General features: G+C 33.6%; 10 non-coding genes across 10 annotated transcripts; 4 read left to right on the top strand and 6 right to left on the bottom strand.

Moving 5' to 3' along the window:
- Positions 1 to 530: 530 nt before the first annotated feature.
- On the bottom strand, positions 531 to 602 carry TRNAQ-UUG (transfer RNA glutamine (anticodon UUG)). Its single transcript has one exon. It is a non-coding gene; the product is annotated as a tRNA-Gln (tRNA).
- A 1548-nt stretch (positions 603 to 2150) lies between these two features.
- On the top strand, positions 2151 to 2222 carry TRNAQ-CUG (transfer RNA glutamine (anticodon CUG)). The gene has a single exon. It is a non-coding gene; the product is annotated as a tRNA-Gln (tRNA).
- Positions 2223 to 3047: 825 nt separating this feature from the next.
- On the bottom strand, positions 3048 to 3119 carry TRNAQ-UUG (transfer RNA glutamine (anticodon UUG)). The gene has a single exon. It is a non-coding gene; the product is annotated as a tRNA-Gln (tRNA).
- Positions 3120 to 4667: 1548 nt separating this feature from the next.
- Positions 4668 to 4739, top strand: TRNAQ-CUG (transfer RNA glutamine (anticodon CUG)). Its single transcript has one exon. It is a non-coding gene; the product is annotated as a tRNA-Gln (tRNA).
- Positions 4740 to 5564: 825 nt separating this feature from the next.
- On the bottom strand, positions 5565 to 5636 carry TRNAQ-UUG (transfer RNA glutamine (anticodon UUG)). The gene has a single exon. It is a non-coding gene; the product is annotated as a tRNA-Gln (tRNA).
- A 1548-nt stretch (positions 5637 to 7184) lies between these two features.
- On the top strand, positions 7185 to 7256 carry TRNAQ-CUG (transfer RNA glutamine (anticodon CUG)). The gene has a single exon. It is a non-coding gene; the product is annotated as a tRNA-Gln (tRNA).
- Positions 7257 to 8081: 825 nt separating this feature from the next.
- TRNAQ-UUG (transfer RNA glutamine (anticodon UUG)) lies at positions 8082 to 8153 on the bottom strand. The gene has a single exon. It is a non-coding gene; the product is annotated as a tRNA-Gln (tRNA).
- Positions 8154 to 9701: 1548 nt separating this feature from the next.
- Positions 9702 to 9773, top strand: TRNAQ-CUG (transfer RNA glutamine (anticodon CUG)). Its single transcript has one exon. It is a non-coding gene; the product is annotated as a tRNA-Gln (tRNA).
- An 825-nt stretch (positions 9774 to 10598) lies between these two features.
- TRNAQ-UUG (transfer RNA glutamine (anticodon UUG)) lies at positions 10599 to 10670 on the bottom strand. The gene has a single exon. It is a non-coding gene; the product is annotated as a tRNA-Gln (tRNA).
- A 2445-nt stretch (positions 10671 to 13115) lies between these two features.
- Positions 13116 to 13187, bottom strand: TRNAQ-UUG (transfer RNA glutamine (anticodon UUG)). The gene has a single exon. It is a non-coding gene; the product is annotated as a tRNA-Gln (tRNA).
- Positions 13188 to 14074: the final 887 nt, after the last annotated feature.

Here is a 14074-nt window from a genome sequence, read left to right as displayed (position 1 = left end):
GCTGACAACATGCTGGACTTACACAGTGCATTTCATTGTGAATTTCTTTGAAAGTGAATTTCAGATTCACACCTTTGACATGTCTTTCAAAAGATTCAACTTTATTGGTTGTGGATTTACTGTTGAAAATCAGTGTGTAAAATCTTTGTACGTCTGAATTTCAAGATTATTATTCAAACTGCACATCTTCGGTCCCCGTAATACAAAGTTTGACTCCTCAAGTTTTGTTTTAATGAATGCTTTGCAATTAAAAAGTTCCTTGTTCCCCTTATCAATAACAGTAAGATTTTAAAAAGTAATGTCGTGCATCAAGCCCCTGTGATGAGTTTGAGAAACCAGAGTGAGTTTGTAAAATCTCTCATTATTTTGAGCCATTTAGTTTCCAGGTATTGTAAAAATTCTATTATTTGCTCAGATCTAGTAAACTTTTAGAGTATAATCAATAAATTAATTTTTCACCCTACCGGTATTAGATATGTGATATTAATGAATACACTTGAAAGAAAATGATTTGGTCAAGAGTCATAAAATGGTCCCACCGAGATTTGAACTCGGATCATTGGATTCAAAGTCCAAAGTGCTAACCATTACACCATGGAACCTCCCATGTGAAAGGAGTGCAAACTGCTGCAGCAATGTGGAAATGTCAAAGTTTTTAATATTCTACTGTCAAAGAGAAACTGAATTGGATTGCTTTCCTATTCTGGTAAACTTTTGCATATTGAACTATGTTGGGGAAGGATGTTGCCCAAAAGACTCAAATAACGTTATAACTCTGTTGAACAGTGGTTTTTATGTGAGATAATATTTTTCAATGAAAGATAAGTTGCCCCCTGAGGCAAATCTCTTCTGTCAAAATGGAAAGCTCACCCTGGTACGGGAGGGTGGATGGTGTCGTGGTTAGCACTCTGGACTCTGAAAACAGGGATCTGAGTACAAATTTCAGTGGGACTTATCTGAACATTACAATTTTCTTTTCCATTCAGTTCTTAGAAGTTTTATTTGGAACAATATCACATTTACTTATAAACATGTAAAAATCAACCTGTACATATGTATCTCTGTATATATAGCTATATGTCTCTGTATATTTATAGGAACATATAAACATATAGATTATAAAAATAAATATAATTAGTGGAGGTGAAAATCATGAACAGTTGTTGCCTCTCAGCATTTGAAACATGAGTTTCTACTTCTTTCTCTTTTATATGTCCTGAAATTGAGATAGTCACTTTTTACTCATTATTGATCCAACAATACAGTTGATGTATACAAAGCATATCATATGATTTGTGAATAAAGTTCAAAAATGAGAATTTGATCAGTACCTGTCATGCCTCCGACCAAAAGCTTATATTTTACGATTGGAGATCAACTGTTGTAAATCAGCATGAAAAACATTTTCTTTTCACGATTTCCATACTAATATAAAACAACATTTTTACTAGCTGAATGAGATCATCATTTGGGTTCCTCTATGTTTGATTGAAGAAAACTTCTCATTCAAAATGTGCTATTTTCGCCTTATCAATAGCGGGAAAGCTTAAAAAAGTGAGGCTGTGAATCACCCGTCTGAAATGCGTTTGAGAAAATCAGGATATGATTTTATAATGGCTAACTACTTTGTGAAGAAATTTGATGTCAAAGTATTGTAAAGTTTGTATTGATGTAAGTTGTTCAAGCTGATGGACATTTTGAAAGCATTCAATAATTGACTCTTTCAACCTACTGGTGTTGGATTTGAGCTATCAATGAACAAAGATGAAGAAATGGAAAAGCTCAAGAGTAATAAAAAAAGTCCCTCCAAGGTTTCAAATCGGATCATTGGATGCAAAGTCCAAATTGCCAACCATTGCTCTATCGAGCCACCCATGCAGGAGACAGAGACATTGCTTCAGTAGTCTGGAAATGTAGACTGTTTTATTATGCTACAGGCAAAGATGAACATTGTGATATAACTTTTATATTCAGATAAACATTTGAATATTTAACACTTTTATAGAGAATATAGCTGAAAAGAATCAAATCACATTAAATCTCTATCCACTATGACCATTCAAATGAGATATCTTTTTATCAATATAAGAGAAGGACATCACTGATGCGCTCTCTTTTGTCTCAATGGAAAAGACACTCTTGTGTGAGAGGGTTCCATGGTGTAATGGTTAGCACTCTGGACTCTGAATCCAGCGCTCCGAGTTCAAATCTCGGTGGGACCTACTACAATTATGAGATTCACTGTTTAACTCATTTTTTAGAATTTGGTCTAGAAAAAACCTAATATCAATGTTTTATACTGATGCGTATGAACGCATAAGTATGTATAGATGCATACATAGCTTTATCCATCTAGATAGCTGTTAGACAATATGAACATATCAATTATTCATAAACATAAATATTGAAGCTGAACCTAGAAACTGTTCTTTCACATCCACATTGTAAACATGAGTTTATTTTCCTTTCTCATCTATATGGCCAGTAATGAGATAGTTCATTTTTGCTGATTTCTTAGCTGACAACATGCTGGACTTACACAGTGCATTTCATTGTGAATTTCTTTGAAAGTGAATTTCAGATTCACACCTTTGACATGTCTTTCAAAAGATTCAACTTTATTGGTTGTGGATTTACTGTTGAAAATCAGTGTGTAAAATCTTTGTACGTCTGAATTTCAAGATTATTATTCAAACTGCACATCTTCGGTCCCCGTAATACAAAGTTTGACTCCTCAAGTTTTGTTTTAATGAATGCTTTGCAATTAAAAAGTTCCTTGTTCCCCTTATCAATAACAGTAAGATTTTAAAAAGTAATGTCGTGCATCAAGCCCCTGTGATGAGTTTGAGAAACCAGAGTGAGTTTGTAAAATCTCTCATTATTTTGAGCCATTTAGTTTCCAGGTATTGTAAAAATTCTATTATTTGCTCAGATCTAGTAAACTTTTAGAGTATAATCAATAAATTAATTTTTCACCCTACCGGTATTAGATATGTGATATTAATGAATACACTTGAAAGAAAATGATTTGGTCAAGAGTCATAAAATGGTCCCACCGAGATTTGAACTCGGATCATTGGATTCAAAGTCCAAAGTGCTAACCATTACACCATGGAACCTCCCATGTGAAAGGAGTGCAAACTGCTGCAGCAATGTGGAAATGTCAAAGTTTTTAATATTCTACTGTCAAAGAGAAACTGAATTGGATTGCTTTCCTATTCTGGTAAACTTTTGCATATTGAACTATGTTGGGGAAGGATGTTGCCCAAAAGACTCAAATAACGTTATAACTCTGTTGAACAGTGGTTTTTATGTGAGATAATATTTTTCAATGAAAGATAAGTTGCCCCCTGAGGCAAATCTCTTCTGTCAAAATGGAAAGCTCACCCTGGTACGGGAGGGTGGATGGTGTCGTGGTTAGCACTCTGGACTCTGAAAACAGGGATCTGAGTACAAATTTCAGTGGGACTTATCTGAACATTACAATTTTCTTTTCCATTCAGTTCTTAGAAGTTTTATTTGGAACAATATCACATTTACTTATAAACATGTAAAAATCAACCTGTACATATGTATCTCTGTATATATAGCTATATGTCTCTGTATATTTATAGGAACATATAAACATATAGATTATAAAAATAAATATAATTAGTGGAGGTGAAAATCATGAACAGTTGTTGCCTCTCAGCATTTGAAACATGAGTTTCTACTTCTTTCTCTTTTATATGTCCTGAAATTGAGATAGTCACTTTTTACTCATTATTGATCCAACAATACAGTTGATGTATACAAAGCATATCATATGATTTGTGAATAAAGTTCAAAAATGAGAATTTGATCAGTACCTGTCATGCCTCCGACCAAAAGCTTATATTTTACGATTGGAGATCAACTGTTGTAAATCAGCATGAAAAACATTTTCTTTTCACGATTTCCATACTAATATAAAACAACATTTTTACTAGCTGAATGAGATCATCATTTGGGTTCCTCTATGTTTGATTGAAGAAAACTTCTCATTCAAAATGTGCTATTTTCGCCTTATCAATAGCGGGAAAGCTTAAAAAAGTGAGGCTGTGAATCACCCGTCTGAAATGCGTTTGAGAAAATCAGGATATGATTTTATAATGGCTAACTACTTTGTGAAGAAATTTGATGTCAAAGTATTGTAAAGTTTGTATTGATGTAAGTTGTTCAAGCTGATGGACATTTTGAAAGCATTCAATAATTGACTCTTTCAACCTACTGGTGTTGGATTTGAGCTATCAATGAACAAAGATGAAGAAATGGAAAAGCTCAAGAGTAATAAAAAAAGTCCCTCCAAGGTTTCAAATCGGATCATTGGATGCAAAGTCCAAATTGCCAACCATTGCTCTATCGAGCCACCCATGCAGGAGACAGAGACATTGCTTCAGTAGTCTGGAAATGTAGACTGTTTTATTATGCTACAGGCAAAGATGAACATTGTGATATAACTTTTATATTCAGATAAACATTTGAATATTTAACACTTTTATAGAGAATATAGCTGAAAAGAATCAAATCACATTAAATCTCTATCCACTATGACCATTCAAATGAGATATCTTTTTATCAATATAAGAGAAGGACATCACTGATGCGCTCTCTTTTGTCTCAATGGAAAAGACACTCTTGTGTGAGAGGGTTCCATGGTGTAATGGTTAGCACTCTGGACTCTGAATCCAGCGCTCCGAGTTCAAATCTCGGTGGGACCTACTACAATTATGAGATTCACTGTTTAACTCATTTTTTAGAATTTGGTCTAGAAAAAACCTAATATCAATGTTTTATACTGATGCGTATGAACGCATAAGTATGTATAGATGCATACATAGCTTTATCCATCTAGATAGCTGTTAGACAATATGAACATATCAATTATTCATAAACATAAATATTGAAGCTGAACCTAGAAACTGTTCTTTCACATCCACATTGTAAACATGAGTTTATTTTCCTTTCTCATCTATATGGCCAGTAATGAGATAGTTCATTTTTGCTGATTTCTTAGCTGACAACATGCTGGACTTACACAGTGCATTTCATTGTGAATTTCTTTGAAAGTGAATTTCAGATTCACACCTTTGACATGTCTTTCAAAAGATTCAACTTTATTGGTTGTGGATTTACTGTTGAAAATCAGTGTGTAAAATCTTTGTACGTCTGAATTTCAAGATTATTATTCAAACTGCACATCTTCGGTCCCCGTAATACAAAGTTTGACTCCTCAAGTTTTGTTTTAATGAATGCTTTGCAATTAAAAAGTTCCTTGTTCCCCTTATCAATAACAGTAAGATTTTAAAAAGTAATGTCGTGCATCAAGCCCCTGTGATGAGTTTGAGAAACCAGAGTGAGTTTGTAAAATCTCTCATTATTTTGAGCCATTTAGTTTCCAGGTATTGTAAAAATTCTATTATTTGCTCACATCTAGTAAACTTTTAGAGTATAATCAATAAATTAATTTTTCACCCTACCGGTATTAGATATGTGATATTAATGAATACACTTGAAAGAAAATGATTTGGTCAAGAGTCATAAAATGGTCCCACCGAGATTTGAACTCGGATCATTGGATTCAAAGTCCAAAGTGCTAACCATTACACCATGGAACCTCCCATGTGAAAGGAGTGCAAACTGCTGCAGCAATGTGGAAATGTCAAAGTTTTTAATATTCTACTGTCAAAGAGAAACTGAATTGGATTGCTTTCCTATTCTGGTAAACTTTTGCATATTGAACTATGTTGGGGAAGGATGTTGCCCAAAAGACTCAAATAACGTTATAACTCTGTTGAACAGTGGTTTTTATGTGAGATAATATTTTTCAATGAAAGATAAGTTGCCCCCTGAGGCAAATCTCTTCTGTCAAAATGGAAAGCTCACCCTGGTACGGGAGGGTGGATGGTGTCGTGGTTAGCACTCTGGACTCTGAAAACAGGGATCTGAGTACAAATTTCAGTGGGACTTATCTGAACATTACAATTTTCTTTTCCATTCAGTTCTTAGAAGTTTTATTTGGAACAATATCACATTTACTTATAAACATGTAAAAATCAACCTGTACATATGTATCTCTGTATATATAGCTATATGTCTCTGTATATTTATAGGAACATATAAACATATAGATTATAAAAATAAATATAATTAGTGGAGGTGAAAATCATGAACAGTTGTTGCCTCTCAGCATTTGAAACATGAGTTTCTACTTCTTTCTCTTTTATATGTCCTGAAATTGAGATAGTCACTTTTTACTCATTATTGATCCAACAATACAGTTGATGTATACAAAGCATATCATATGATTTGTGAATAAAGTTCAAAAATGAGAATTTGATCAGTACCTGTCATGCCTCCGACCAAAAGCTTATATTTTACGATTGGAGATCAACTGTTGTAAATCAGCATGAAAAACATTTTCTTTTCACGATTTCCATACTAATATAAAACAACATTTTTACTAGCTGAATGAGATCATCATTTGGGTTCCTCTATGTTTGATTGAAGAAAACTTCTCATTCAAAATGTGCTATTTTCGCCTTATCAATAGCGGGAAAGCTTAAAAAAGTGAGGCTGTGAATCACCCGTCTGAAATGCGTTTGAGAAAATCAGGATATGATTTTATAATGGCTAACTACTTTGTGAAGAAATTTGATGTCAAAGTATTGTAAAGTTTGTATTGATGTAAGTTGTTCAAGCTGATGGACATTTTGAAAGCATTCAATAATTGACTCTTTCAACCTACTGGTGTTGGATTTGAGCTATCAATGAACAAAGATGAAGAAATGGAAAAGCTCAAGAGTAATAAAAAAAGTCCCTCCAAGGTTTCAAATCGGATCATTGGATGCAAAGTCCAAATTGCCAACCATTGCTCTATCGAGCCACCCATGCAGGAGACAGAGACATTGCTTCAGTAGTCTGGAAATGTAGACTGTTTTATTATGCTACAGGCAAAGATGAACATTGTGATATAACTTTTATATTCAGATAAACATTTGAATATTTAACACTTTTATAGAGAATATAGCTGAAAAGAATCAAATCACATTAAATCTCTATCCACTATGACCATTCAAATGAGATATCTTTTTATCAATATAAGAGAAGGACATCACTGATGCGCTCTCTTTTGTCTCAATGGAAAAGACACTCTTGTGTGAGAGGGTTCCATGGTGTAATGGTTAGCACTCTGGACTCTGAATCCAGCGCTCCGAGTTCAAATCTCGGTGGGACCTACTACAATTATGAGATTCACTGTTTAACTCATTTTTTAGAATTTGGTCTAGAAAAAACCTAATATCAATGTTTTATACTGATGCGTATGAACGCATAAGTATGTATAGATGCATACATAGCTTTATCCATCTAGATAGCTGTTAGACAATATGAACATATCAATTATTCATAAACATAAATATTGAAGCTGAACCTAGAAACTGTTCTTTCACATCCACATTGTAAACATGAGTTTATTTTCCTTTCTCATCTATATGGCCAGTAATGAGATAGTTCATTTTTGCTGATTTCTTAGCTGACAACATGCTGGACTTACACAGTGCATTTCATTGTGAATTTCTTTGAAAGTGAATTTCAGATTCACACCTTTGACATGTCTTTCAAAAGATTCAACTTTATTGGTTGTGGATTTACTGTTGAAAATCAGTGTGTAAAATCTTTGTACGTCTGAATTTCAAGATTATTATTCAAACTGCACATCTTCGGTCCCCGTAATACAAAGTTTGACTCCTCAAGTTTTGTTTTAATGAATGCTTTGCAATTAAAAAGTTCCTTGTTCCCCTTATCAATAACAGTAAGATTTTAAAAAGTAATGTCGTGCATCAAGCCCCTGTGATGAGTTTGAGAAACCAGAGTGAGTTTGTAAAATCTCTCATTATTTTGAGCCATTTAGTTTCCAGGTATTGTAAAAATTCTATTATTTGCTCACATCTAGTAAACTTTTAGAGTATAATCAATAAATTAATTTTTCACCCTACCGGTATTAGATATGTGATATTAATGAATACACTTGAAAGAAAATGATTTGGTCAAGAGTCATAAAATGGTCCCACCGAGATTTGAACTCGGATCATTGGATTCAAAGTCCAAAGTGCTAACCATTACACCATGGAACCTCCCATGTGAAAGGAGTGCAAACTGCTGCAGCAATGTGGAAATGTCAAAGTTTTTAATATTCTACTGTCAAAGAGAAACTGAATTGGATTGCTTTCCTATTCTGGTAAACTTTTGCATATTGAACTATGTTGGGGAAGGATGTTGCCCAAAAGACTCAAATAACGTTATAACTCTGTTGAACAGTGGTTTTTATGTGAGATAATATTTTTCAATGAAAGATAAGTTGCCCCCTGAGGCAAATCTCTTCTGTCAAAATGGAAAGCTCACCCTGGTACGGGAGGGTGGATGGTGTCGTGGTTAGCACTCTGGACTCTGAAAACAGGGATCTGAGTACAAATTTCAGTGGGACTTATCTGAACATTACAATTTTCTTTTCCATTCAGTTCTTAGAAGTTTTATTTGGAACAATATCACATTTACTTATAAACATGTAAAAATCAACCTGTACATATGTATCTCTGTATATATAGCTATATGTCTCTGTATATTTATAGGAACATATAAACATATAGATTATAAAAATAAATATAATTAGTGGAGGTGAAAATCATGAACAGTTGTTGCCTCTCAGCATTTGAAACATGAGTTTCTACTTCTTTCTCTTTTATATGTCCTGAAATTGAGATAGTCACTTTTTACTCATTATTGATCCAACAATACAGTTGATGTATACAAAGCATATCATATGATTTGTGAATAAAGTTCAAAAATGAGAATTTGATCAGTACCTGTCATGCCTCCGACCAAAAGCTTATATTTTACGATTGGAGATCAACTGTTGTAAATCAGCATGAAAAACATTTTCTTTTCACGATTTCCATACTAATATAAAACAACATTTTTACTAGCTGAATGAGATCATCATTTGGGTTCCTCTATGTTTGATTGAAGAAAACTTCTCATTCAAAATGTGCTATTTTCGCCTTATCAATAGCGGGAAAGCTTAAAAAAGTGAGGCTGTGAATCACCCGTCTGAAATGCGTTTGAGAAAATCAGGATATGATTTTATAATGGCTAACTACTTTGTGAAGAAATTTGATGTCAAAGTATTGTAAAGTTTGTATTGATGTAAGTTGTTCAAGCTGATGGACATTTTGAAAGCATTCAGTAATTGACTCTTTCAACCTACTGGTGTTGGATTTGAGCTATCAATGAACAAAGATGAAGAAATGGAAAAGCTCAAGAGTAATAAAAAAAGTCCCTCCAAGGTTTCAAATCGGATCATTGGATGCAAAGTCCAAATTGCCAACCATTGCTCTATCGAGCCACCCATGCAGGAGACAGAGACATTGCTTCAGTAGTCTGGAAATGTAGACTGTTTTATTATGCTACAGGCAAAGATGAACATTGTGATATAACTTTTATATTCAGATAAACATTTGAATATTTAACACTTTTATAGAGAATATAGCTGAAAAGAATCAAATCACATTAAATCTATATCCACTATGACCATTCAAATGAGATATCTTTTTATCAATATAAGAGAAGGACATCACTGATGCGCTCTCTTTTGTCTCAATGGAAAAGGCACTCTTGTGTGAGAGGGTTCCATGGTGTAATGGTTAGCACTCTGGACTCTGAATCCAGCGCTCCGAGTTCAAATCTCGGTGGGACCTACTACAATTATGAGATTCACTGTTTAACTCATTTTTTAGAATTTGGTCTAGAAAAAACCTAATATCAATGTTTTATACTGATGCGTATGAACGCATAAGTATGTATAGATGCATACATAGCTTTATCCATCTAGATAGCTGTTAGACAATATGAACATATCAATTATTCATAAACATAAATATTGAAGCTGAACCTAGAAACTGTTCTTTCACATCCACATTGTAAACATGAGTTTATTTTCCTTTCTCATCTATATGGCCAGTAATGAGATAGTTCATTTTTGCTGATTTCTTAGCTGACAACATGCTGGACTTACACAGTGCATTTCATTGTGAATTTCTTTGAAAGTGAATTTCAGATTCACACCTTTGACATGTCTTTCAAAAGATTCAACTTTATTGGTTGTGGATTTACTGTTGAAAATCAGTGTGTAAAATCTTTGTACGTCTGAATTTCAAGATTATTATTCAAACTGCACATCTTCGGTCCCCGTAATACAAAGTTTGACTCCTCAAGTTTTGTTTTAATGAATGCTTTGCAATTAAAAAGTTCCTTGTTCCCCTTATCAATAACAGTAAGATTTTAAAAAGTAATGTCGTGCATCAAGCCCCTGTGATGAGTTTGAGAAACCAGAGTGAGTTTGTAAAATCTCTCATTATTTTGAGCCATTTAGTTTCCAGGTATTGTAAAAATTCTATTATTTGCTCACATCTAGTAAACTTTTAGAGTATAATCAATAAATTAATTTTTCACCCTACCGGTATTAGATATGTGATATTAATGAATACACTTGAAAGAAAATGATTTGGTCAAGAGTCATAAAATGGTCCCACCGAGATTTGAACTCGGATCATTGGATTCAAAGTCCAAAGTGCTAACCATTACACCATGGAACCTCCCATGTGAAAGGAGTGCAAACTGCTGCAGCAATGTGGAAATGTCAAAGTTTTTAATATTCTACTGTCAAAGAGAAACTGAATTGGATTGCTTTCCTATTCTGGTAAACTTTTGCATATTGAACTATGTTGGGGAAGGATGTTGCCCAAAAGACTCAAATAACGTTATAACTCTGTTGAACAGTGGTTTTTATGTGAGATAATATTTTTCAATGAAAGATAAGTTGCCCCCTGAGGCAAATCTCTTCTGTCAAAATGGAAAGCTCACCCTGGTACGGGAGGGTGGATGGTGTCGTGGTTAGCACTCTGGACTCTGAAAACAGGGATCTGAGTACAAATTTCAGTGGGACTTATCTGAACATTACAATTTTCTTTTCCATTCAGTTCTTAGAAGTTTTATTTGGAACAATATCACATTTACTTATAAACATGTAAAAATCAACCTGTACATATGTATCTCTGTATATATAGCTATATGTCTCTGTATATTTATAGGAACATATAAACATATAGATTATAAAAATAAATATAATTAGTGGAGGTGAAAATCATGAACAGTTGTTGCCTCTCAGCATTTGAAACATGAGTTTCTACTTCTTTCTCTTTTATATGTCCTGAAATTGAGATAGTCACTTTTTACTCATTATTGATCCAACAATACAGTTGATGTATACAAAGCATATCATATGATTTGTGAATAAAGTTCAAAAATGAGAATTTGATCAGTACCTGTCATGCCTCCGACCAAAAGCTTATATTTTACGATTGGAGATCAACTGTTGTAAATCAGCATGAAAAACATTTTCTTTTCACGATTTCCATACTAATATAAAACAACATTTTTACTAGCTGAATGAGATCATCATTTGGGTTCCTCTATGTTTGATTGAAGAAAACTTCTCATTCAAAATGTGCTATTTTCGCCTTATCAATAGCGGGAAAGCTTAAAAAAGTGAGGCTGTGAATCACCCGTCTGAAATGCGTTTGAGAAAATCAGGATATGATTTTATAATGGCTAACTACTTTGTGAAGAAATTTGATGTCAAAGTATTGTAAAGTTTGTATTGATGTAAGTTGTTCAAGCTGATGGACATTTTGAAAGCATTCAGTAATTGACTCTTTCAACCTACTGGTGTTGGATTTGAGCTATCAATGAACAAAGATGAAGAAATGGAAAAGCTCAAGAGTAATAAAAAAAGTCCCTCCAAGGTTTCAAATCGGATCATTGGATGCAAAGTCCAAATTGCCAACCATTGCTCTATCGAGCCACCCATGCAGGAGACAGAGACATTGCTTCAGTAGTCTGGAAATGTAGACTGTTTTATTATGCTACAGGCAAAGATGAACATTGTGATATAACTTTTATATTCAGATAAACATTTGAATATTTAACACTTTTATAGAGAATATAGCTGAAAAGAATCAAATCACATTAAATCTATATCCACTATGACCATTCAAATGAGATATCTTTTTATCAATATAAGAGAAGGACATCACTGATGCGCTCTCTTTTGTCTCAATGGAAAAGGCACTCTTGTGTGAGAGGGTTCCATGGTGTAATGGTTAGCACTCTGGACTCTGAATCCAGCGATCCGAGTTCAAATCTCCGTGGGACCTACTACAATTATGAGATTCACTGTTTAACTCATTTTTTAGAATTTGGTCTAGAAAAAACCTAATATCAATGTTTTATACTGATGCGTATGAACGCATAAGTATGTATAGATGCATACATAGCTTTATCCATCTAGATAGCTGTTAGACAATATGAACATATCAATTATTCATAAACATAAATATTGAAGCTGAACCTAGAAACTGTTCTTTCACATCCACATTGTAAACATGAGTTTATTTTCCTTTCTCATCTATATGGCCAGTAATGAGATAGTTCATTTTTGCTGATTTCTTAGCTGACAACATGCTGGACTTACACAGTGCATTTCATTGTGAATTTCTTTGAAAGTGAATTTCAGATTCACACCTTTGACATGTCTTTCAAAAGATTCAACTTTATTGGTTGTGGATTTACTGTTGAAAATCAGTGTGTAAAATCTTTGTACGTCTGAATTTCAAGATTATTATTCAAACTGCACATCTTCGGTCCCCGTAATACAAAGTTTGACTCCTCAAGTTTTGTTTTAATGAATGCTTTGCAATTAAAAAGTTCCTTGTTCCCCTTATCAATAACAGTAAGATTTTAAAAAGTAATGTCGTGCATCAAGCCCCTGTGATGAGTTTGAGAAACCAGAGTGAGTTTGTAAAATCTCTCATTATTTTGAGCCATTTAGTTTCCAGGTATTGTAAAAATTCTATTATTTGCTCACATCTAGTAAACTTTTAGAGTATAATCAATAAATTAATTTTTCACCCTACCGGTATTAGATATGTGATATTAATGAATACACTTGAAAGAAAATGATTTGGTCAAGAGTCATAAAATGGTCCCACCGAGATTTGAACTCGGATCATTGGATTCAAAGTCCAAAGTGCTAACCATTACACCATGGAACCTCCCATGTGAAAGGAGTGCAAACTGCTGCAGCAATGTGGAAATGTCAAAGTTTTTAATATTCTACTGTCAAAGAGAAACTGAATTGGATTGCTTTCCTATTCTGGTAAACTTTTGCATATTGAACTATGTTGGGGAAGGATGTTGCCCAAAAGACTCAAATAACGTTATAACTCTGTTGAACAGTGGTTTTTATGTGAGATAATATTTTTCAATGAAAGATAAGTTGCCCCCTGAGGCAAATCTCTTCTGTCAAAATGGAAAGCTCACCCTGGTACGGGAGGGTGGATGGTGTCGTGGTTAGCACTCTGGACTCTGAAAACAGGGATCTGAGTACAAATTTCAGTGGGACTTATCTGAACATTACAATTTTCTTTTCCATTCAGTTCTTAGAAGTTTTATTTGGAACAATATCACATTTACTTATAAACATGTAAAAATCAACCTGTACATATGTATCTCTGTATATATAGCTATATGTCTCTGTATATTTATAGGAACATATAAACATATAGATTATAAAAATAAATATAATTAGTGGAGGTGAAAATCATGAACAGTTGTTGCCTCTCAGCATTTGAAACATGAGTTTCTACTTCTTTCTCTTTTATATGTCCTGAAATTGAGATAGTCACTTTTTACTCATTATTGATCCAACAATACAGTTGATGTATACAAAGCATATCATATGATTTGTGAATAAAGTTCAAAAATGAGAATTTGATCAGTACCTGTCATGCCTCCGACCAAAAGCTTATATTTTACGATTGGAGATCAACTGTTGTAAATCAGCATGAAAAACATTTTCTTTTCACGATTTCCATACTAATATAAAACAACATTTTTACTAGCTGAATGAGATCATCATTTGGGTTCCTCTATGTTTGAT

The sequence above is a fragment of the Triturus cristatus genome, chromosome 5_2 (assembly GCF_964204655.1).
Source record: "Triturus cristatus chromosome 5_2, aTriCri1.1, whole genome shotgun sequence".
Classification (NCBI taxonomy): domain Eukaryota; kingdom Metazoa; phylum Chordata; class Amphibia; order Caudata; family Salamandridae; genus Triturus; species Triturus cristatus.
Note: the sequence above shows the minus strand (reverse complement) of the source record. Positions and strands in the feature narration are given on the sequence as shown.